Here is a 25,867-nt window from a genome sequence, read left to right as displayed (position 1 = left end):
GGATGGTGGAAGTGGGGATCGAACCTGGAGCCCTCAAGTTGCTGGCCCGGCCGCTCTTCCACCTGAGCTAATTTTATTAGTAGCTATTTTCAAAAACTAAAATGTAAACAAAAATATGGTAAGTTGCCAATCTTTCACTTGAAACTTTAGTGTATATTACTGTAAATGGAAAAACACTACTACTGTTTTATGGCAGCAGCTCAGTTGCCAGAATTATACTGTAACATTTACATTGGTTTTTTTTCTGTAAATTAGAAAAACTGCAATTTTACAGTAACATTTTGGCACCTGAGCAGCCAGTTTATTTTTTTTTAACCGCAAATCAACAAGTGTAGATTTGTCAGTGTATTACTGTAAATGTCCAAACAGTACCACAGTTTATTAAACAGAAGGTTGTTTTTTTATTTAGAGAAAAATGCTGTAAAAAGCACAGTAAATTTCACAATTTGGCCATGAAATCTATTACTACTCTTACTTTGAGGGATTACTTGCTTTGAAATCAGTATCATTAGTATTTATTTCTATGTTAAAATGCTTTGAATGTTTGTTCGTATATTTTGGCATAAGTAGATGGTATTTAAGTGAACAACACTTGCGATTACATGGAGTACAAATATAGATATTTTTTCTCCCAAAACAGAAAGAAAAAATCAATTTAGTAAGAAAAGCTACAGTACTTTGATACATACTTTTCCAGGGCCAAATACAATGAAGCGGCGGACCACGACTGGCCCCCAGGCCTTGAGTTGGACACCTGTGCACTAGCTGGACAGGTGGGAGACAGGCTAAAAAACACTTGAAAAACCTGCAACTGGTTTCCATTCATCTTTCACGCAAACCAAAGTGTTCTTCTCACACCGGTATGGCAGTGGAGCACCCGGTCAGGATGGAGAGCGGCACGGAGGCGTGGCGCAAAGCTCAGGCCCACGGTGATTACCGGCAGCAGTCGTCGGGCGAGGGGGAAGAGGACGCCGGGCGAGCTGCTGACCTGGGCCCACGTGGTCAGCACGGCATGGACGCTGCTGCAGATGGAGGCCGGCACCAGGAGTCGCTGGACTGTACCACCTCAGTGGCGCCACGCCCAGGACGTGCAGGTGCAGCAGACACCTGCAGAAATAAGCCATTGTAGAAGGTGTCTCCAACATGGTATTGCTGCACAGTGTAGCACAGGGGTAGGGAACCTATGGCTCTCCAGCCAGGTGTGGCTCTTTTGATGACTGCATCTGGCTCTCGGGTAAATCGGAGCTGACATTGCTTAACACGAGGGATGCACCGATTAATCGGTAATCGAATATATTCGGCCGAATATGGCAAAAAAAGCCACATTCGGCCTTCGGTGGAATGAGTTAAAAGCAAGGCCGAATAGTGGCGTGTGACGCAATGACGCAATTTATTCTACGCGGTGACGCAATCAACCAACGTGCAGTGACGCTGTGACGTTGTAACCCTGCGCCTTTGGAAAAATGTCAGCAGTGTGGAGATATTTTAAAGTGTCAGAAAGTGACAAAAGTATCCCAGTTTGCAACGAATGTTCAGCCAAACTGTCTGGAAGAGGTGCCTCAGCAAAGACCTTCAGCACTACTGCTTTAATTTACCATTTAAAAGCCAAACACCCAGAAAAGCATGCGGAGTACGAGAGAGAGACGGCTGCGGCTGAAAAAGTTTGCGACTGACAGTGCCAAAGCAAACGGAATTACAAAGAAAGTAATGGAGTTTATGGCTTTGGATGATCAACCGTTTAGTGTTGTGGAGGACATTGGCTTTCGGAGACTCATGGAGCACAATGAACCCCGTTACTCGAGCAGACGGTATTTCTCTGATGTGTGCTTACCGGAGATGTATGACAGTGTTGCAGCTCGCGTCCACGAGCTCTTGGTTAAAGTTGATGATGTTCACTTCAGCTTCACGACAGACGTATGGAGCGCGGATGTCAGCCCCACCAGCATGCTGACTTTAACTGCACAAAGGGTAGACAAGGATTTCAAGTTATAAAAGATTGTACTTCACTCACAGGAGTTCAGAGGGTCCCATACGGCAGCAGCCATATCCGACGCATTCACCGGGATGTCTGAAATGTGGCAAATAGACCGGGCTAAAGTTATTTATATTAAAATAAATTGAATTAAAATGGTCTTATACATAGTTTCCTTCTTTTTATTCTGAAGCTGAAGTACTGTTATTGACAAATCTGTTCTGGCCTGGGATATTTTGTGTACCTCTATAAGCGTATGAGGTTACAAGCACACACTTATTGAGATTTAGTGGGGCCTCGGTTTACATTATTAGCCTGTTGTGTAGGCTACCTGTATAAGTGTATGAGGTTACAAGCACACACTTATTGAGATTTAGTGGGGCCTCTGTTTACATTATTAGCCTGTTGTGTAGGCTACCTGTATAAGTGTATGAGGTTACAAGCACACACTTAATTGAGATTTACTTGAGCCTTCTGTTTACATTATTAGCATATCTACTGTGGCTAAGCAGACTTTTGCCAAAAGGACAATAATTCATTTGTTGTGGGTTTATCCACTTTAATGCACTTTATTTTTTTTGGAATGCATGTTTTGTTTGAAGGCCTAATATAAATGAAAAACGTTGTGCTTTTTTTTGAAAAGCAAAGGCTACTGGAATATTTAAAAAATGCCCATATTCAATAAAAAATTACTTTATTTGAAAAACATGTCTAAATATTTATTCTAGGCTATTTATACAATATAAAAAAAACTGAAAAACTGCATTCATTATTCGGTATTCAGTATTCGGCCTTCGGCCAAGCGTTTAAATTTTATTCGGCTTCGGCCACAAATTTTCATTTCGGTGCATCCCTACTTAAACACGATAAGTAATGAATAATTCCGCTGGTAATAGCAGTGTTAAAAATTACATTCAAACATTCTCATACATTTTAATCCATCCGTTTCTACCGCACCTGTTCAAGAAGTCGCATTAATGGTAAGAAGGATTTTATTTATCATCGGTGAGCTTCCGAATAAAAATGTTATTAAAAAGAATAAGAGACTTATTGTGTGAAGATCTGTCACTTCATTTCAGTTTTTGCTTCTTTGTTTAGTATTTACTTCCCATCAGTGCTTTTATTTTGTTGCCATTTCCTGTTTGTCCTGCTGAGCGCTGTGTTTTTTTCCCCTCAACTGCTGCCAATCAGCATGTTTCTATTCATGCTTATCTTGCGCGTTCCTCAGGGCTCCAAAACTGACTATTGTTTAGAACTGTACATGCAAGACTGCTTCATTCTCCTCTGTTGGTGATATTAAAAGCATCTTACCTGCGCCTCGCTCTCCTGGTTCCTGCATCTAGGGGTCGCTACTACTGTGACATATTATACTCTATAAATGTTGGTCTTACTTCAAAAAACAGACATTTAGTTGTATTCAGTGTTTAAAAAATATGATATGGCTGTCACGGAAATACATTTTACAATATTAGTCTTAAATGTCTCTCTCGGCCAAAAAGGTTCCCACCCCTGCTGTAGCACACATACCTTGTAAACGGGCGAGGGATAGGCTGGCCATACGTCCTCTTTTCCCCGGACATGTCCTCTTTTGCGGCGTTGTCCGGCGTGTCCTTTTTAAATGCGTCAAATGTCCGGCGTTTTGAATTGGGGTTGCGTTTATTTGTTGGCTGACTTCTTAAAAGTTTACTTTCAGAGCGAGCATATCACAAAATGGCGACACACCACCCCGTTTTTACCGGTCTACCGCGCATGCTCGTCACTCCTGTTGCATGCTGGGTAGTGTAGTCCTTTTAGTCCCTGGCTCATAACATCAGACTAGCTGTAACTATTGTAGCGGCTGGCTACGGGGTGTTAGCCAATGGCTTTGGTTGAGGGGCGGGACTTCCGGAGAAGTTAGGGAAGTGACGCTATTGCCAGAAAGTGTTGGTTGGAGTTTTGGCGGGAAAAGGAAATCGACATCTTGGTAAACACTAAGGTGAGTGTAAGACTCCAGAGATTTAAGCCTTAAATATAAAATGTATGTATGCCCTTGCACACCATTATCATCATTTCATGACACAAGCAAAACACTTTTATACTGAAATAAATACACCTACATCTTATTAAAAAAAAACATAGGAAAAACTAGCAGCAGCGGTAAAGTTTAAATCTATGAAGGAAAGAAGAAAGTGAATTAATGTTTAGAACTGAATACATTTACATATGTATACACATTTGTTTTCTTTTATTATTATTATAGCTCAGTTGGTAGAGTGGCCGTGCCAGCAACTTGAGGGTTCTCGGTTCGATCCCCGCTTCCGCCATCTTAGTCACTGCCGTTGTGTCCTTGGGCAAGACACTTTACACACCTGCTCCCAGTGCCACCCACACTGCTTTAAATGGAACTTAGATATTGGGTTTCACTATGTAAAGCGCTTTGAGTCACTAGAGAAAAGCGCTATATAAATATAATTCACTTCACTTCACAAGTAACATTTATGTCGTCCTCTCCAAGGTTCTCATAGTCATCATTGTCACCGACGTCCCACTGGGTGTGAGTTTTCCTTGCCCTTATGTGGGCCTACCGAGGATGTCGTAGTGGTTTGTGTTGTGGTTTGTGCAGCCCTTTGAGACACTAGTGATTTAGGGCTATATAAGTAAACATTGATTGATTGATTGATGACAACCTTTTTCCAAAACACGATATAAAATGTGAGATACAACAGGATAATGAATACATTTATAATTTGTTTTCAAAACGCTTACCAAAAAGTGGGACCCCAAAAATTTACTGTGGGACCCCATTTCTATGACTTGATGGGGTCCCCGGGACCCCATTTTAGAAATCCCTAGCACCAACACAGCCGTCAACAGAGGAGAAAAAATGCTTTATTTGAATAAATATATTATTTCTAAAGCAAGTTGGAGTATCATTGGCAAATGTTCACCTTGGCACGCATATATGTGTCCTCTTTTGGGGATTTCAGAATATGGTCAGCCTAGCGAGGGAGTCTTTGATGGTTTACTGCGCTATAAAAGAGATGAACTTGTACAAAAAGCACCACGTCTCCATGTCAAGGGTGTTTTTCAATACAGAACATCTTTTCAGTTATTTCACCTTTTTTTGTTAAGTAGATATCTCCACATGTGTGCATTCCTAGTTTCCATGTGACAATCTACAATGTAAACAGTCATGGAAAGAAAGAGAAGGTGTGTCCAAACTTTTGGCCCGTACTATCAATCAATATCCATCATTATTGCTACTTTTTAGGACCTATTTACTTTGTCTTTCAGCGATGAATGTTTCTGCTGTGTGGAGCATAAAGACATGACGTGCTTCTTCTTTAAATACTTGTGAGTGTTAATTGAAGTGAGGTAGCGATGACATCTTGGTGATGGTAAATGCTTTAAAACAGGGGTCGGGAACCTTTTTGGCTGAGAGAGCCAAGAAGCCAAATATATAAATAAAAACTGTGGAGGGGGCGTGGCCTGCGGGCCTGCAGCAAAGCGGGATGTTGCCAGGACCGGCCTTGAAATCAGCGACAGGTGCGTAGACCGGCCCACCTGGGCCTTTTTATCTAATCACCTGTTGCTCTGTTATAAGCAGCAGCCAGAAAGAGAGACAGAGTTGGGGCTGGAGCCAGAGCACGAGTGAGGACGAAAGAGAAAAAGACAATTGCTGTAAAGCAACTGAGAGAAAACTAAAATAAAACAATATTGTAACCCTAAAACAGGCTCTTGGTGGTCTGAAGAACCCCCAGAAGGGCAAGCTCTAACCAATAATAAATAAATTACTTCTTATCATTAACGCAACTTTTTGAACATAAAAATGCATGAGAATGTTTTATATTTTGAACGTTGTTTTTAACACTATGATTACAAGTGGAATTATTCATTACTTATCGTGTTAAGCAACGTCAGCTCAGATTTATCTAAGAGCCAGATGCAGTCATCAAAAGAGCCACATCTCGCTCGAGAGCCATAGGTTCCCTACCCCTGCTTTAAAATGTTTGAAAAATATTGTTCTTAAGGGTGTAAAAATCCATTCCATCCCATTTAAGATATATATATTTTTTTATATTTGCCTCCCAACCTTTGAGTAGACGCCTCAATCTGCAGTGATTGATGTAAATAAGCAGTAGTCTGGCGGGGCTTAGACCATGGCCTGAAACCCAGAAGTGCCTCCAGGTCAAGGCTGTCAAATTCTGTCCCGCCGTGTCATCTCATTTGGCACTTGAGGCAATATCCCATGAACATTAGAGCTGGCCCGCCGGTATGATTATCAGCGTATTCACCGCTAATACAACAAATCCCATGATGCTCTGCTGTTGTTTTGGCGCAGCCAGCCATGCTCTCTCCTCTGGGTCAGTAGTGTTCTCTCCCAGACGTGTTGCGGCCTCATACTACAACTGTCAGTGTCACTGTGTCACTCCTACCAAAAGTGGCCAAAAAGAAGGGAGAAAACAGAACTTTTCTGGATATCTGTTGATATATGTCAAAGACAGAGCTGTGTGGGTGATGTACGGGCGGGTCAAATGAAAAGCTTGCCACCAGTTGAATAAACCTAGCATTATTATTATTATTATTATTATTATTATTTTTTATTTTTTTTCTTAAATTAAATTATGACAGAAGTGTTGCAACAGCGCTTGTTGCTGGTGAGAAGTGGCATGTACGGTTGGTTACCCACAGGAAGTGCTCAGAATTGTTCATCTTTCCCAGGGATTATATATATATATATATATATATATATATATATATATATATATATATATATATATATATATATATATATATATATATGTATACATACAAGTCACAGGTGGAACAAATCCTCAGTGCTGAACTCCTCAATATTTGCACCTGGCTCGCTGACAACAAGCTATCCATACACTTAGGTAGAACGGAATCCATCCTATTTGGGTCCCATATCAACCTTCTTAAAGTCAGTGACTTCACTATAAAAGTGTGTGACATTGTTATCACCAGGAAGGATGAGATCACCTACCTAGGTTCCATTCTAGAGGCTAATCTTTCCTGTGATAAAATGGCAACCAAGGTGATCAAAAAGGTCAACCAAAGAACGAGATTCCTCTACAGAATCTCCTCTCTGGTCAACAAAAGCACCTTGAGGATTCTAGCGGGAACTCTCATTCAACCCTTCTTCGATTACGCTTGCACCTCCTGGTACCCCAGCACCTCCAAAACCCTCAAATCTAGACTCCAAACATCCCAGAATAAGCTAGTCCGGTTACTTTTAGACCTCCACCCCAGATCACACCTCAATCCAACCCACTTCTCCAAAGTGGGCTGGCTCAGGGTGTAGGACAGAGTCTAACAACTTGCACTGAGCCTAGTCTATAAAATCCGCTACACCTCCTTGATACCGAAGTACATGTCAAACTACTTCCTTAACGTAAATGACCGCCATAACCACAACACCAGGGGGAGCTCCACAAACCACGTTAAACCCAGATTCTGATCTAACAAAGGTCTTAACTCATTCTCCTTCTATGCCACATCAATGTGGAATGCACTCCCAACAGGTATAAAAGTAAGTGCATCTCTATATTCCTTCAAAACTGCACTAAAACAACACCTCCAGGCAACTTCAACACTTTACTAATACCCTCCTCCATTCACATCCCATCTCCTCGGATTATAAACAACTCAAATGTACTTCTAATGTATATACTTGTTCTTATGCTATGTGAACTCACTATGTTCTCTGCTGGCTGTACATATCCTACTAAATAAGACCTACACTCTTTCAATGTCCACATTTCTCTGTTGATGCAATTGTTGATGACTGAAGTACTGATATCAACCAAAGCTCCTCATCCCACCCCCCGCATTGTAAATAATGTAAATAATTCAATGTATATACTATGATGATTAACTTGTGTGATGACTGTATTATGTTTATAGTATATATTTGTACCATGAATTGATTAACGTGGACCCCGACTTAAACAAGTTGAAAAACTTATTGGGGTGTTACCATTTAGTGGTCAATTGTACGGAATATGTACTGAACTGTGCAATCTACTAATAAAAGTATCAATCAATATATATATATATATATATATATATATATATATATATATATACAGTACAGGCCAAAAGTTTGGATACACCTTCTCATTCAATGCGTTTTCTTTAATTTCATGACTATTTACATTGTAGATTATCACATCAAAACGACGAAATAAAGTAAGTTTTTTTTGCATGTACCATTATCACTGGAGGACGAAGAATAGCTAAACATGCTTCACTACACACCATAGGAGGATACAATAGCTCACCGGCGTCACAATGATACCAAGTATAATAGTGTATCTAGTCAAGTTTATTGTTCTTCGGTCAATGGTCAACAAAGCAAACAAACCGTTGTACATTCATAGATTGAAAATAAAAAGTTGTACATTCATGGATTGAAAATAAAAAATGTTACAGACCGAAAGGGTTTAGGCTGAAGTTAAACACTTATTGCGCCTAACCCTATAAACAATTTCAAGTACAAAATAAACTTCCGAAAGTTATAAAATGTCCTTTGCACAACTTATTATAAATACACATTATAAACAACATTAATACGATACTACTATGATTACATGGATATTTGTTATCACATCATCTTTTTTTAAAATTCATATTATGTTTATAAAGTCAGTAAATATGTCCCTGGACACATGAGGACTTTGAATATGACCAATGTATGATCCTGTAACTACTTGGTATCGGATTGATACCTAAATGTGTGGTATCATCCAAAACTAATGTCAAGTATCAAAGAAGAGAAGAATAAGTGATTATTACATTTGGACAGAAGTGTAGATAGCACATGTTAAAACAGAAAACAGGGCAACACCTACCCTTTATATCAGTATTGTTTAACCATATTATTATTGCTTTATTAGGTATTATATTTTATTGCATGATCCTGTAACTACTTGGTATCGCATCGATACCTAAATGTGTGGTATCATCCAAAACTAATGTGTGGTATCAAAGACGAGAAGAATAAGTGATTATTACATTTGAACAGAAGTGTAGATAGAACATGTTGAAAGAGAAAATAAGCAGATATTAACAGTAAATGAACAAGTTGATTAATAATCAATTTTTACAGTTTGTTCCCCATAATGTGTATAAAATAATAGGTGTATAAATGACACAATATGTTACTGCAGACTAATCAGGAGTCTTTGTTTAGAAAACAGACGCCGGCGCTCCTTGAAGGTCAGCTTCTCCGGGGCCGACATCCTCCGTGTTTTGTCCCCCGGCTGACCCCTGTGGATCAACACACCAAACTTGGGCACGTGTCACCTGCTCAGGTACCTTCCTTCAACAGGAAGTCATGTAATGATAGATTAACTCCCTTTTTATCCACTCACTCTTTTAGAAGATCTGCCAAAAACAAACATGTTCCACGATAAAATGACACAAATGGCAAACAACGGAACAAAAATTGGTTGCCAAAAGTGAATCACCTTTTTTCTCATCCTTTTGGGCAGCAAGGGTTTTTGTCTGCGCTTTGTCCGTATTTGCTGCAGCGCCTCTCTTATTCTAGAAAGAAATATACAGTATGTGTTTTCAGCAGTGCTGTCAAACGCCAACATGGAATAATCACATTAATCACACTTTTACATTTTGATTAATCGCGATTAGTCGCAGTAAATGACTTGTGGGAACACACATTTTTACAATGGAGTTCAGGGTGCACATCGTGCCGTCATTAAATTGCAAGCTCTGCACGGACGAGGGACTTAGCTTTTTACATTCAGGAAATCTTAGCTCAGGGTTTTTTAGTAAAACCATGGCATTAAAACTTAAAAATAACGACAACTTCAGATTGTTTTCTTTGTCTATGGCCAAAAATAGAACAAGCACAAAATTTCCTAAACACAAATAATCTTCTTGGCAAAATACTTCAAGTTAGTCAAAAATTGTTAGGAAGGAAATCAGTGAATCATGTGAACATGCGTGATTTACGCATAAAATAAAATATAACAAATAATTGTGAAAAACACACATTTTTGCAATAGAGTTCAGGGTGCACATCGTGCCGTCAACAAATTGCAAGCTCTGCACGGACTCTAACTACAAAACACTTACCTTTTTACATTTGGGAAATGTTAGCTCGGGAGTGTCAAACTGTTTTTGGTAAAACCATGGCATTTAAACTTAAAAATAACAACACGTTTTTACAATGGAGTTCAGGGTGCACATCGTGCCGTCATTAAATTGCAAGCTCTGCACGGACGAGGGACTTAGCTTTTTACATTCAGGAAATCTTAGCTCAGGGTTTTTTAGTAAAACCATGGCATTAAAACTTAAAAATAACGACAACTTCAGATTGTTTTCTTTGTCTATGGCCAAAAATAGAACAAGCACAAAATGTACTAAACACAAATAATCTTCTTGGCAAAATACTTCAAATTAGTCCAAAATTGTTAGGAAAGAAATCAGTGAATCATGTGAACATGCGTGATTTACGCATAAAATAAAATATAACAAATAATTGCGGAAAAACACACATGTTTGCAATAGAGTTCAGGGTGCACATCGTGCCGTCAACAAATTGCAAGCTCTGCACGGACTCTAACTACAAAACACTTACCTTTTTACATTTGGGAAATGTTAGCTCAGGAGTGTCAAACTGTTTTTGGTAAAACCATGGCATTTAAACTTAAAAATAACAACACGTTTTTACAATGGAGTTCAGGGTGCACATCGTGCCGTCATTAAATTGCAAGCTCTGCACGGACGAGGGACTTAGCTTTTTACATTCAGGAAATCTTAGCTCAGGGTTTTTTAGTAAAACCATGGCATTAAAACTTAAAAATAACGACAACTTCAGATTGTTTTCTTTGTCTATGGCCAAAAATAGAACAAGCACAAAATGTACTAAACACAAATAATCTTCTTGGCAAAATACTTCAAATTAGTCAAAAATTGTTAGGAAAGAAATCAGTGAATCATGTGAACATGCGTGATTTACGCATAAAATAAAATATAACAAATAATTGCGGAAAAACACACATTTTTGCAATAGAGTTCAGGGTGCACATCGTGCCGTCAACAAATCGCAAGCTCTGCACGGACTCTAACTACAAAACACTTACCTTTTTACATTTGGGAAATGTTAGCTCAGGAGTGTCAAACTGTTTTTGGTAAAACCATGGCATTTAAACTTAAAAATAACAACACGTTTTTACAATGGAGTTCAGGGTGCACATCGGGTCGTCAACAAATTGCAAGCTCTGCACGGACTCTAACTACAAAGGACTTACCTTTTTTACATTCAGGAAATGTTAGCTCAGGGGTGTCAAACTAGTTTTGGTAGAACCATGGTATTGATACTTAAAAATAACAAGTGATTCACAGATTTTTTTCCTATGAATTTTCGACCAACTTGAAGTGTTTTGCCAAGAGGATTATTTGTGATGTGTACATTTTCAGAATGTGCTTGTTCTATTTTTGGCCATAGACAAAGAAAACAATCTGAAGTTGTCGTTATTTTTAAGTTTCAATGCCATGGTTTTACCAAGCCGGCCCTGATCTAAAACTAGTTTGACACCCCTGAGCTAACATTTCCCGAATGTAAAAAGGTAGGTCCTTGGTAGTTAGAGTCTGTGCAGAGCTCGCAATTTGTCGACGGCACGATGTGCACCCTGAACTCCATTGTAAAAATGTGTGTTTTCCACAATAATTTGTTATATTTATTTTTATGCTTAAATCTAGCATGTTCACATGATTCACTATTTTTTTCCTATGAATTTTTGACTAACTTGAAGTGTTTTGCAAAGAGGATTATTTGTGATGTGTACAATCAAGAACTTTAAAGCTTTTTTTAGGGATATTCCAGGAGGTGTAAAATTTTGAAAAAACTTCGAAAAATAAAACAAGCCACTGGGAACTGATTTTTATTGTTTTTAACCCTTTTTAAATTGTGATAATGTTCCTCTTTAAGTGTTTTTTTCATCATTTATTCACTACCAAAACCTTCCGTGAAAAGGAAAAAAAATGTACGACAGAATGACAGACAAAAATATCCTTTTTTAATATATATATATAGATTTATTTATTAAAGATAAATTGAGCAAATTGGCTATTTCTGGCAATTTATTTAAGTGTGTATCAAACTGGTAGCCCTTCGCATTAATCAGTACCCAAAAAGTAGCTCTTGGTTTCAAAAAGGTTGGTGACCCCTGGGCTAGAGTATACAGATGAGTTTTAAGGTGAGACTTAAATGCTTCTACTGAGGTAGCATCTCGAACTGTTACCGGGAGGGCATTCCAGAGTACTGGAGCCCGAACGGAAAAAGCTCTATAGCCTGCAGACTTTTTTTGGGCTCTGGGAATCACTAATAAGCCGGAGTCTTTTGAACGCAGATTTCTTGCCGGGACATATGGTACAATACAATCGGCAAGATAGGATGGAGCTAGACCGTGTAGTATTTTATACGTAAGTAGTAAAACCTTTAAAGTCCTACTGAAAGCCACTACTAGCCACCACGCAGTCTGATAGTTTATATATCAATGATGAAATATTAACATTGCAACACATGCCAATACGGCTGCTTTAGTTTAATAAATTGCATTTTTAAATTTCGCACGAAGTATCCCGTTGAAAACGTCGCGGTATGATGATGCGTGCGCGTGATGTCTCATTGTAGTGGACATTTTTTTCCAGCCGTCTGCTTTAATCGCATAATTCCACAGTATTCTAGACATCTGTGTTGAATCTTTTGCAATGTGTTCAATTAATAATGGATACGTCAAAGAAGAAAGATGTAGTTGGGAAGCGATGTATTGCAGCTGCCTTTAGCAACACAAACACAGCCGGTGTTTCCTTGTTTAAAATTCCCGAAAGTGAAGCTTTACTATGGAACAGAGCGGTCAAGCGAACATGGTTCCTGACCACATGTCAACCGGCAGGTTTCGGTGAGAAAATTGTGCTAATAAGTCGGCTCTTACCGTAAACATGAGCGGAGCTTGCGTCGTCCTGCCGCTGCGGACTATTACCTCCTCCCACCGGAGACACTGGCGGTCACCACACCAGGTACCATATAATCTCACTAAAATACTAGTAACACAATAAGCAGATAAGAGATTTTCCAGAATTATCTTAGTAAATGTGTCTAAAAACACCTGAAATGCTCCCACTGTCCTCGCCATTTTTTTTCCCGAGTCATTCACTCTTTTTTTTACTCATCCACAAATCTTTCATCCTCGCTGAAATTAATGGGGAAATCGTCGCTTTCTCGGGCCGAATCGCTCTAGATGCTGGTGGCCATGATTGTAAACAACGTTCAGATGTGAGGAGCTCCACAACCCGTGACGTCACACGCACATCGTCTGCTACTTCCGGTACAGGCAAGGCTTTTTTATTAGCGACCAATAGTTGCAAACTTTATCGTCGATGTTTACTAAATCCTTGAAGCAAAAATATGGCAATATCGCGAAATGATGAAGTATGACACATAGAATGGACCTGCTATCCCTGTTTAAAATAAGAAAATCCCATTTCAGTAGGCCTTTAAGTGCACAGGAAGCCAGTGTAGGTCGTTAATGCTTGAGGCCTCCAACGCGTCTGTTAGCTTGCATCGTATTGATTGGGCGAGATGATATAATATCAATATTACTTATAGTCACGCACGCACACACACACACACACACACACACTAGGCTGAGAGATCTTTACGCTCCCTTGGCTTGTGGAATAAACAACATTTTGCTGCTTTTTAAAGAAGCCAATCGACTTCCCTGTTAATACCTTTGCTGACGCTGAGGCTGAAAGTCTGCTGATCCGTAGCGGTATCTCCTCGTACAATCGCTGTTTTTTCCCCCCCCCAGATAGTACTAATGGACTCGTGTGTGCGTGCGTGTATGTGTGTGTGTGTGTGTGTGTGTGTGTGTGTGTGTTTACTCAGTGACCCAAGACCATCATTAGTCACCCACTGACTCAAGCATCGGACCATGCTTACTATTTCTCAATTACGGCGCCGAAGCCATCTGAGAGAAAGATTCATTTTCGGGTGAAAGTCAGCGATAATGTCACAGCGTAATAGGAGGGCTCTGGGATAAACGTTTATTAAAAAAAATTGTGCAAAATATGCTAATGTTAGCATGCTAACAGTTAGCATGTGTTGTGTACTGAGTTATAAAACTCCAAGGGACAGGTGTCAATGTCAAGGCCAGACTTGGAAAACTGGAAATAATGTGCGTCAACATACCGTATTTTCCGGACCATAGGGCACACCGGATTATGCCAATGAATAGTCTATTTTTGATCTTTTTTTTTATCATACACCATATTTCCTTGAATTGCCGCCGGGGCGCTAATTATTTTAAAACCTCTTCTCACTCCGGCACTTACCAAAGGCATGCAGTAAAAATTTGAGTGTGATGTAAGGACACCATCATAAAAAAGCACGTTTAATAAAAAAAACTAGGGGTGCGGCAAATTAATGCGTTAATTACAAGTTAACTCATCAATCTATTAACGCCGACAATTATTTTATCGCGTATTTGCGTATGTTGTTTACATGCTTTTATTTTGTTAACGCCTTTTCTTATAAAGATGGCGGCGCCCGGACGGGCTTCGGCGTGGAGGGGCTCTTGGTAAAGATGGAACATTTGGCAAAAATACCGGACAATTCTGCAAATGTCCTGGCTGGCTTACAGCGTGGTCACTCCGGGATCACTTACGACCGCCAGACAATTCTGGATGTGGATAGATCGGGCCGTTTTGGACTGAATGAGGCGTGCTAGCTAGCATGGGAATACTTTGCCGGCTACATCCAGCGGCCTGTGAAGCAGCGGAGTATATGTGTTGTCTGTCTATTTATGAATAATGCAGACCAGGAGTGTTGGCTGAGTTCTTAACGTTTACTTTCAGAGCGTGCATATCACAACATACAAGATGCCGTCATGGCGACACAACCTATACATGCTCCTCACTCCTGTTGCATGCTGGGTAGGGTAGTTCTTTTATTCCCTGGCTCATAACATCACAATATAGTACCATGTATATGATGCCTTCAGTTTATCAAAGCACAAAGGAAACAATCGGAAAATTCCCATCATATCAATTCCTAGATATGGTCATAATTATTTTAAGTGCACTACGCAGAATAAACACAACATTATTAATATTGCTACTACGGATAATTTGATCCAAAATTCCCTAAAACAGCCCACTACCTATAATATAGGTATTTTAAACATAAGATCCCTGATAAAAAAAATGTTTCTGCTGTTACCTCAGAAATTGCCTGTTCAGATGTTATGATTGTGGCTCAGAGATTTGTATGTAGATTATATTTATTTTCCATTTCAAACAGGATAACTTAAATACCCTGGCAGTGGCAATAAGCTTCAATGTTTGTATTTACATTTTTGGAGTTGATTTTCATCAAATATGCTATTTAACTGCTACTGTTTAACAAGGACTGATTTAAATTGTGTTTGCACAACAAATGTTTTGGCGCTTTTGTTCATGTGGGAGAATATTCCAATAAAGGTGCACTACACACTACTTTTGAATTCATTATTGGGCTTTGCGTATACAATGCAGTTAATCGCCATTAATCGGAGAAAGAGTGCGATTAACTTCGATTGAAATTTCTAATCGTTGCCCAGCCCTAGAAAAAACCTTATTATGGTCTTACCTTTACTTATAAATTAAGTCCATGCCAGCTCCTTCTGATCAAAAGCATGGATAACTTGTTTATAGAAGTCTTCCTTATCTTTCTTCAGTTTTAAAAGTCTCTCTGTCTCGATGGAGATCTTCCTTTATTACCTCCTGCTTCGATTGAAAGTCCAGTTTAGAAAACTGGTAACAGACCACTGCTATCAGTTAGCTCGGCTCCTCACGTGCGGGCGACAACAGAATTATCCTCGGACAACTCCCCCTCCCGTTCTGCTCCGTGGGTGATCTCTTTATCCCACCTCTGCCACCCATCCATCCATCCATCCATTTTCTACCGCTTATTCCCTTTCGGGGTCGCGGGGGGCGCTGGCGCCTATCTCAGCTACAATCGGGCGGAAGGCAGGGTACACCCTGGACAAGTCGCCACCTCATCGCAGGGCCAACACAGATAGACAGACAACATTCACACTCACATTCACACACTTGGGCCAATTTAGTGTTGCCAATCAACCTATCCCCAGGTGCATGTCTTTGGAAGTGGGAGGAAGCCGGAGTACCCGGAGGGAACCCACGCATTCACGGGGAGAACATGCAAACTCCACACAGAAAGATCCCGAGCCTGGATTTGAACCCAGGACTGCAGGAACTTCGTATTGTGAGGCAGACGCACTAACCCATCTGCCACCGTGAAGTGTTATTTTATAAATAATACACTGGGTATTTAGGACTGGAACATGCTTTATTTCAGCTCGGTTGTTTACATAGCCAGCATAGGAGTAGTGGTGTTACATCCTAAAAGGTCCGTTGTGCATCCACCGCGTCATATCTGTTCCCAGCACATATCACATCACTTGTTGTCACTTCTTCTGCAGCCGAGTAGTCGCAAGAAGGATCACTAGCGCCCTCTACCACCATATGATTCATATTTGACACACGCAGCTACGGTATATTAATAAAACATAGCTGCTTACTGTTCTTTTTAACATATTCAATCAATCAATGTTTATTTATATAGCCCCTAAATCACAAATGTCTCAAAGGGCTGCACAAACCACTACGACTACGACATCCTCGGAAGAACCCACATAAGGGCAAGGAAAACTCAGACCCAGTGGGACGCCAGTGACAATAATGACTATGAGAACCTTGGAGAGGACCTCAAATGTGAAAACCATTGCATCTAATAGAGAATGTCTCATTTGAACTCGTTTGTGTCGGTTTTAAAATTGTTCCCCTCTGGTCAACATATGAAATAACAGGTGTATGTAAAAATTGGAAGTGCTAACCCCCTCTGGCCAAAACATGTAATAATAAGTGTGTGTAAGAAAAATGTCTCTATAACTTGAAGCAAATAATAAACCAATTACAAAAAAACACAAACTATAAGCTTACCTTTCTTGTATTTGCATAGTATGTATATATTATTAATGTTTTAGATTGAAGTCTTTATATATCTAGAAAGAGTGGTCCTAAAGAAGTAGGCATTTTTCGCTGGTCTCAAGAAGGTAAGAAATACAAGAATGTGTGTGTGTGTGTTTTTGTATTTCTTCCATTCTTGAGACATCAACAAGGAAAAGTAGCTTCCACATGAGGAGGTGTGTTCAAGTGATGACATAAATCATGGTCCCGATACAGAAAACCATTGCATCTAATAGAGAATGTCTCGTTTGCACTCGTTTGTGTCGGTTTTAAAATTGGTCCCCCTCTGGTCAACATATGTAATAACAAGTGTGTGTAAAAATGTAAAAACTAAACGCTTACCTTTCTTGTATTTGCATAGTATGTATATATTATTAATATTGCAATTTTTTTTTAATATATATCTAGAAAGGCTGGTCCTAAAGAGGTAGGCATTTTTCGCATGTCTCAAGAAGGTAAGAAATACAAGAATGTGTGTGTGTGTGTGTGTGTGTGTGTTTTTGTATTTCTTCCTTTCTTGAGACATCAACAAGGAAAAGTAGCTTCCACATGAGGAGGTGTGTACAAGTGATGACATAAATCATGGTCCCGATACAGAAAACCATTGCATCTAATAGAGAATGTCTCATTTGCCCCTCTTTGTGTCGGTTCTAAAATTGTTCCCCCGCTGGTCAACATATGAAATAACAAGTGTGCGTAAAGATATGAAGTGCTAACTCCTTCTGGCCACATGAGGACCGGTGGACAAGTTAGGACCGAAATCGTGGACCCAATACGGAAAACCATTGAATCTAATAGAGAATGACTCATTTGCCCCTCTTTGTGTCGGTTTTAAAATTGTTCCCCCGCTGGTCAACATATGAAATAACAAGTGTGCGTAAAGATATGAAGTGCTAACCCCTTCTGGCCACATGAGGACCGGTAGACAAGTTAGGACCGAAATCGTGGACCCAATACGGAAAACCATTGAATCTAATAGAGAATGACTCATTTGCCCCTCTTTGTGTCGGTTTTAAAATTGTTCCCCCGCTGGTCAACATATGAAATAACAAGTGTGCGTAAAGATATGAAGTGCTAACCCCTTCTGGCCACATGAGGACCGGTGGACAAGTTAGGACCGAAATCGTGGACCCAATACGGAAAACCATTGAATCTAATAGAGAATGACTCATTTGCCCCTCTTTGTGTCGGTTTTAAAATTGTTCCCCCGCTGGTCAACATATGAAATAACAAGTGTGCGTAAAGATATGAAGTGCTAACCCCTTCTGGCCACATGAGGACCGGTGGACAAGTTAGGGCCGAAATCGTGGACCCAATACGGAAAACCATTGAATCTAATAGAGAATGACTCATTTGCCCCTCTTTGTGTCGGTTTTAAAATTGTTCCCCCGCTGGTCAACATATGAAATAACAAGTGTGCATAAAGATATGAAGTGCTAACCCCTTCTGGCCACATGAGGTCCGGTGGACAAGTTAGGACCGAAATCGTGGACCCAATACGGAAAACCATTGCATCTAATAGAGAATGTCTCATTTTCACCGATGGTGGTGACAACTATCAATCAATCAATCAATCAATCAATGTTTATTTATATAGCCCCAAATCACAAATGTCTCAAAGGACTGCACAAATCATTACGACTACAACATCCTCGGAAGAACCCACAAAAGGGCAAGGAAAACTCACACCCAGTGGGACGCCAGTGACAATGCTGACTATGAGAAACCTTGGAGAGGACCTCAGATGTGGGCAACCCCCCCCCTCTAGGGGACCGAAAGCAATGGATGTCGAGCGGGTCTAACATGATACTGTGAAAGTTCAATCCATAGTGGCTCCAAGACAGCAGTGAGAGTCCTGTCCACAGGAAACCATCTCAAGCGGATCAGCAGCGTAGAGATGTCCCCAACCGATACAGGCGAGCGGTCCATCCTGGGTCCCGACGAGCGGTCCATCCTGGGTCTCGACTCTGGACAGTCAGTACTTCATCCATGGTCATCGGACCGGACCCCCTCCACAAGGGAGGGGGGGACATAGGAGAAAGAAAAGAAGCGGCAGATCAACTGGTCTAAAAAGGAGGTCTATTTAAAGGCTAGAGTATACAGATGAGTTTTAAGATGAGACTTAAATGAGGGTGGTCCTAAAAAGGAGGGATTTATTTTTTTTCAAATTGACTGTGTGTCGGTTTTAAAAGTGCTCCCCCTCTGGTCAACATATGAAATAACAAGTGTGTGTAAGAAAATTAAATGCGCCCTGTGGAGAGACGGAGCCTACGGGCAGACGGCAGGGTGGGGTTCACTTTGGCCCGGCTCAAGATGGCGGCCAGGAGGCGGAGGATGCAGCGGAACAAGGAGGCGGGGCAAGCTTGGAGTAACGCCACCATAATCAAAGTCAGGTATGTAAGACACACACGGGGTCTCAATCTGTCCATCTCCTCACAGCATTTAAGAGGAGAAGGAAGAAGGAGGGGGTGAGAGTTGGAGTGTCCTGAGCGGAGCGGAAGCAAAGACGACCAGACGAATAAGACGAGCCAACGATGAGCCCCCAAAGAAGACGGAGTCACCGGCGACCGACAGGCCAGCCGAGACGAGCAGAAGAGGAGGAAGCGCTGGAAATCGGAGCGATCGACTTTGACGCAGAATTGTTTATTGAAATAATAAACAAGAGTCAAAGCTGCCCAGCGATGTCCTTCCTGGATGATCCATTCAGGAAAATGATGAAGATGAAGAAGAAGTTGAAGAAACTCAAGAAATTGAGAAAGAAGAAGAAATACTTAAAAAAATTCAGGAGCATGATGATGATGAAGAAGTTGAAGATGAAGAAGATGAAGAAGAAGTTGAATAAACTGAAGAAATTGAGAAAGAAGAAGAAATACTTGAAGAAATTTGGGAAAATAATGAAGATGAAGAAGAAGTTTAAAAAGTTGAAGAGGAAGAAGAAGTTGAAGAAACTCAAGAAATTGAGAAAGAAGAAGGAATATTTGAAGAAATTCGGGAAAATGATGAAGATGAAGAAGTTGAAGAAACTCAAGAAATTGAGAAAGAAGAAGAAATACTTGTAGAAATTCAAGAAAATGATGAAGACGAAGAAGTTAAAGATGAAGAAGGTGAAGATGAAGAAGTTAAAGAAGAAGTTGAAGTTCAGGAAAATGATTGGGAAGAAGCTCAAGAAATTGAGAAAGAGGAAGAAAAAAGGGAAGAAATTAAGGAAAATGATGAAGATGAAGAAGTTAAAGAAGAAGAAGTGGAAGAAACTCAAGAAATTGAGAAAGAACAAGAAATACTTGAAGAAATTCAAGAAAAAGACAAAAAAGTCAAAAAGAACAAAAAAGTCAAAGAGGACAAAGAAGAAGTCAAAGAGGACAAAGAAGAAGTCAAAGAGGACAAAGAAGAAGACAAAGTTGACAAAGAAAAAGGAAGGGACAAAGGAAAAGACAGAGAAGACAGGTGGCTGGGGCAGTTTTTTTTTTTCTCGCTCCTTCAGAAAAGAGAGGGGGGAGTACGCTCAGCCGGACTAAGGCCCGGCTTGAGTTTGGTGATGGAAAACTGTGGAGAGGCGGAGCCGACGGCAGGGCGGGGTTCACTTTGGCCCGGCTCCAGATGGCAGCCAGGAGGCGGAGGATGCAGCGGAACAAGGAGGCGGGGCCTGGAGCAACGCTACCATAATCAAAGTCAGGTGCGTAACACACACACCGGGTCTCAATCCGTCCATCTCCTCACAGCATTTAAGAGAGGAGAAAGAGGAAGGAGGAGCTGAGAGAGTTGGAGTCACTCGCCGGTCACTCCGAGTAGTGACCGGCGAGTGAAAGACCAGCAGAGATGAGCAGAAGAGGAAGAAGCGCTGGAAATCGGCGCGATCTACTGGCGTGAGAGCTAACGAGTGAGAGCATGAAAACAAGTCATCAACTATTGCATGAAAGCAAACTAGGATCCGAGACAGAAGAACGAAAAGGGGCAGGCTTATATAAAGGCAGTGATCAGTAGAAACAGGTGTGCGGGAACCAAGAGTAGCAGGTGGAAATAATATGCAACCATGGTGACGGAGAAAAACAGGAAATAAGGAGGTAAAACGACAAAATGTGATATGACAAGGAACAAAGCAACAATATGTGACGATCCCACCATCGGATCACAACACTTTGTCGAGTAAAATGACGACTTTTCATCAAATAGCCTACATTTGAAGCTTTTCCTTGTAGAATTGTGACTGTTATTGAGTAAAATTCCAACTTTTATCATAATATTACACAAATGTTTAGTTTTCCTCATAAAACTTTGACTTGCGTCGAGTAAAATTCCGACTTTTATTATAACACTGCCAACATTTTAAGTTTTTCTTGTGAAATTGTGGCTTTTTTCTTGCCAAATTCCAACTCATTTTTTCAAGGGTTTTTTTAATATTTACATTGTATGTAGATATTATTAATGATGTACACACAAATCTTTTTATATCTAGAAAGGCTGGTCCTAAAGAGGGAGGTATTTTTCTCAGGTCCCAAGAAGGTAAGAAATACAAGAGTGTGTGTGGGTTTGCGTGTGTGTGTGTGTGTGTGTGTGTGTGTGTGTGTGTGTGTGTGTGTGCTTTTTCTTGTATTTCTACCCTTCTTGAGACATCAACAAGAAAAGTAGCAAGTAAAATTCCGATAATTATCATAACATTGCCAACGTTTTAAAGTTTTATTATAAAATGATGACCTTTGTGTGAAGCTTGTGTGGCATAACGATGACGAATTTGTTTCTTCCGTGGATGTGTCGGGCAAGAACACAGCAAAAGCTAAGATATAAAGGATTTATTAAATCAATAACAAGGCTAGGAACACAAATACTGGTGCTAAACAGAAAAGGCAAACAAAAGCGCTAACATGAAGGCTAGGGAAACACACAGATGCACTATAACATGGCACAAAGGCACAAAAGGGAAAACAAAACAACTAGCATGAAAGCTAGGAATAAAATGAAGCGTAGCGTGAGAGCTAACAAGTGAGAGCATGAAAACAAGTCATCAACTATTGCATGAAAGCAAACTAGGATCCGAGACAGAAGAACGAAAAGGGGCAGGCTTATATAAAGGCAGTGATCAGTAGAAACAGGTGTGCGGGAACCAAGAGTAGCAGGTGGAAATAATATGCAACCATGGTGACGGAGAAAAACAGGTAAAACGACAAAATGTGATATGACAAGGAACAAAGCAAAAATATGTGACGATCCGACCATCGGATCACAACACTTTGTTGAGTAAAATGACGACTTTTCATCAAATAGCCTACATTTGAAGCTTTTCCTTGTATAATTGCGACTGTTATTGAGTAAAATTCCAACTTTTATCATAATATTACACAAATGTTCAGTTTTCCTCATAAAACTTTGACTTGCGTCGAGTAAAATTCCGACTTTTATTATAACACTGCCAACATTTTAAGTTTTTCTTGTGAAATTGTGGCTTTTTTCTTGCCAAATTCCAACTCATTTTTTCAAGGTTTTTTTTTATATTTACATTGTATGTAGATATTATTAATGATGTACACACACATCTTTTTATATCTAGAAAGGCTGGTCCTAAAGAGGTAGGTACTTTTCGGAGGTCTCCAGAAGGTCAGAAATACAAGTGTGTGTGTGTGTGTGTGTGTGTGTGTGTGTGTGTGTGTGTGTGTGTGTGTGTGAAAAAGCGAGTTATCCTTTTACGCCTTTTAGTTAGCCGGCATCCAAAGTCTGTGTGACCTCGCCAGTCAGCAAGTCAGTCAGCCACGGCGGGTCGCCATTGTGATGCAGTGTGTGTGTGCGTGTGTGTGTGTGTGTGTGTGTGTGTGTACGTGTGTGTGCATGCAATAAGTCCTCTCCTCCGTCTTTTATGTACTGTAGCTTCCACTGCAAACATTTAATCCCCGTAAAATCACATGATGAGCATTTTGATTGAGGCTTTAGTCCAAATGAGTTTACTTACACACACACACACACACACACACACACACACACACACACACACACACACACACACACACACACACACACGCACACACACACACACAAAGCCGGGCTAATAAATCTGCTGATTGCATGAGGTGACATCCTCAGCATCTTTGATTAAATCTCAGAAAATGTGAGTTTTTAATCCTAGTGAGCTTTTAGTTCCCAAGTGTCGCAACATAAAAGGACAACAATAATCTCCCGTTTAGAGATGTCCTCAAGCAAGTCCTCTGTGTTGTTCCCGCCACAGCAATTAGGCAGGTGACACTTTCATTGTTAGGAGAAAATAAATAAATAAAAAAGAACGCGTGAGGTTTAACGTTTAAGTCGAGTCACCGCCGAGAATTTTTAGTGCTGAGCAAACAATGGTGGGATCAAGATTAGAGACGCACATGAGCTGCAGGAAAATGCCAAACAATCCAGCGAGGACTAGATTCTCGGTTATAAACTCCCATCTCAGACAGGAAGTGTCCATCATTTATTTTGTGTGATTGTTGGACTTGTCCTCACTTCTGCGGACTTGCTTATTTTTCTCTTCGAACAATCGCAGTGCAGTCTCTCTTTTTATGATATTAATACATCTGATATTCTACATTAAAATCCAATATACACTTCTGTCTTTGGCACTGATAACTGTCTTCTTCACCTCCGATATTTCATTTCCATTTTTTCTTTTATTGTAACTTTTAAACAATATAATTTTTACATTTTAATTCATCTTATTTTATTGACATTGTTTATGATTGTTTTGTTTTAAATTGTGATTAACTTTTTAAAATTGTAATTGTATTTATTTATTATAAGACTTAGACTTGGACTTGTTTTTATTGTCATTCAAATTTGAACTTTACAGCACAGATAAGAACGAAATTTCGTTACAAAAGCTCATGGTAGTGCAGGATGAAAAAAAAAGCAATAAGGTGCATGTATAATTAAACAAATATATATAAATAGTATATAAATATATATATATATATATAATAAATAAATATATATAAATAAATAGATTACTTTACAGATAAATATATTTTTTACATGCGTCCACATTTATGGATGTATGTTTTATTGTCTTTTTCTTTATTCCAGCGAGTTAATCTATTTTGGGGAGAGTTGAGGTGATAATTTAATCACGGCCTGAGGGAAGAAGCTGTTACAGAACCTGGAGGTTCTGCTTCGGAGGCTGTGAAACCTCCTCCTAGAGTCCAGCAGTGAAAACAGTCCTTGGTGGGGGTGGGAGGAGTATTTGCAGATTTTCTGAGTCCTGGTCAGGCGGCGGCTTTTTGCTGTACCCTGGATATACTTCAAACATCAGGCAAGTCAGGGAATCCCAGACTTCCTTCTCCCCGTCCACTTCGTCCAGCTCTTGCCGGGGGATCCGCAGGCATTCCCAGGCAAGCCGCAACATGTCCTGGGTCTTCCCCGTGACTTCCTACCAGTCAGACATCCCCTAAACACCTCCCTAGGGAGGCGTTTGGGTGGCATCCTGACCAGATGCCCGAACCACCTCATCTGGCTCCTCTCCATGTGGAGGAGCAGCGGCTTTACTTTGAGTTCCTCCCGGATGACAGAGCTTCTCACCCTATCTCTAAGGGAGAGACCCACCACCCGGCGGAGGAAACTCATTTGGGCCGCTTGTGCCCATGATCTTGTCTTTTCGGTCATAAGACAAAGCTCATGACCATAGGTGAGGATGGGAACGCAGATCGAGCGGTAAATTGAGAGCTCTGCCTTCCGGCTCAGCTCCTTCTTCACCACAACGGATCAATACAGCGTGCGCATTACCAAAGACGTCACACCGATCCGACTGTCGAACTCATCATCCACTCTTCCCTCACCCGTGAACAAGACTCCGAGGTACTTGAACTCCTCCACTTGGGGCAAGATCTCCTCCCCTACCCGGAGATGGCACTCCACCCTTTTTCCGGGCGAGAACCATGGACTCTGACATGGAGGTGCTGATTCTCATCCCAGTCACTTCATACTCTGCTGCGAACCGATCCAGTGAGACCTGATTATCTCGGCCAGATGAAGCCATCAGGACCACATCATCTGCAAAAAGCAGACACCTAATCCTGCAGCCACTAAACCAGATCCCCTATGAGCCCCGACTTCACCTAGAAATGCTGTCCATAAAAGTTATGAACAGAATCTGTGACAAAGGGCAACTTTGGCGGAGTCCAACCCTTACTGGAAACAGGTCCGACTTACTGCCGGCAATGCGGACCAAGCTCTGGCACTGATCATACAGGGAGCGGACCGCCACAATCAGGCAGTCTGATACCCCATACTCTCTGAGCACTCCCCACATGACTTCCCGAGGTACACGCTCGAATGACTTCTCCAAGTCCACAAAGCACATGTAGACTGGTTGAGCAAACTCCCATGCACCCTCAAGAACCCTGTCGAGAGTATAGAGTTGGTCCACAGTTCCATGACCAGGATGAAAACCACACTGTTCTTCCTGAATCCGAGGTTCGACTATTCAGCGTAGCCTCCTCTCCAGTACACCTGAATAGACCTTACCGAGAAGGCTGAGGAGTGTGATCCCAGAATAGTTGGAAAACACCCTCTGGTTCCCCTTCTTAAAGAGAGGAACCACCACCCTGGTCTGCTAATCCAGAGGTGCCGCCTTCGATGTCCACGCCGTGTTGCAGAGTCTGGTCAACCAAGACAGCCCCACAGCATCCAGAGCCTTAAAGAACTCCGGGCAGATCTCATCCACCTCCGGGGCCTTGCCACCGAGGAGTTTCTTAAATACCTCAGCCCCAGAAATAGGAGAGTCCACCACAGATTCCCCAGGCACTGCTTCCTCATAGGAAGACGTGCTGGTAGGATCGAGCTAACCCGAGCAAAAAAATAAAATAAAATAATTTCCAG

The 25,867-nt window shown here is 40.8% G+C and overlaps 2 long non-coding RNA genes across 2 annotated transcripts in view; both read right to left on the bottom strand.

Annotated features, from left to right (window-relative positions):
- Positions 1-377: 377 nt before the first annotated feature.
- On the bottom strand, positions 378-3,762 carry LOC133550176 (uncharacterized). Its single transcript, XR_009806252.1, has 3 exons — positions 3,500-3,762; positions 1,832-1,957; positions 378-1,107 (listed from the first exon to the last, which is right to left on the bottom strand). It is a non-coding gene; the product is annotated as an uncharacterized LOC133550176 (long non-coding RNA).
- A 4,555-nt stretch (positions 3,763-8,317) lies between these two features.
- Positions 8,318-25,867, bottom strand: part of LOC133550177 (uncharacterized) — a 47,359-nt gene continuing 29,809 nt past the window's right edge. Inside the window, exons 2-3 of the long non-coding RNA XR_009806253.1 lie at positions 9,445-9,520; positions 8,318-9,244 (exon numbers count right to left, since the gene is read on the bottom strand). This is a non-coding gene — a long non-coding RNA (uncharacterized LOC133550177). The remainder of the gene's footprint in view (positions 9,245-9,444; positions 9,521-25,867) is intronic.

This window comes from Nerophis ophidion, linkage group LG03, assembly GCF_033978795.1.
Source record: "Nerophis ophidion isolate RoL-2023_Sa linkage group LG03, RoL_Noph_v1.0, whole genome shotgun sequence".
NCBI classification, from domain to species: domain Eukaryota; kingdom Metazoa; phylum Chordata; class Actinopteri; order Syngnathiformes; family Syngnathidae; genus Nerophis; species Nerophis ophidion.
This window is presented reverse-complemented; position numbering and strand designations above follow the sequence as displayed.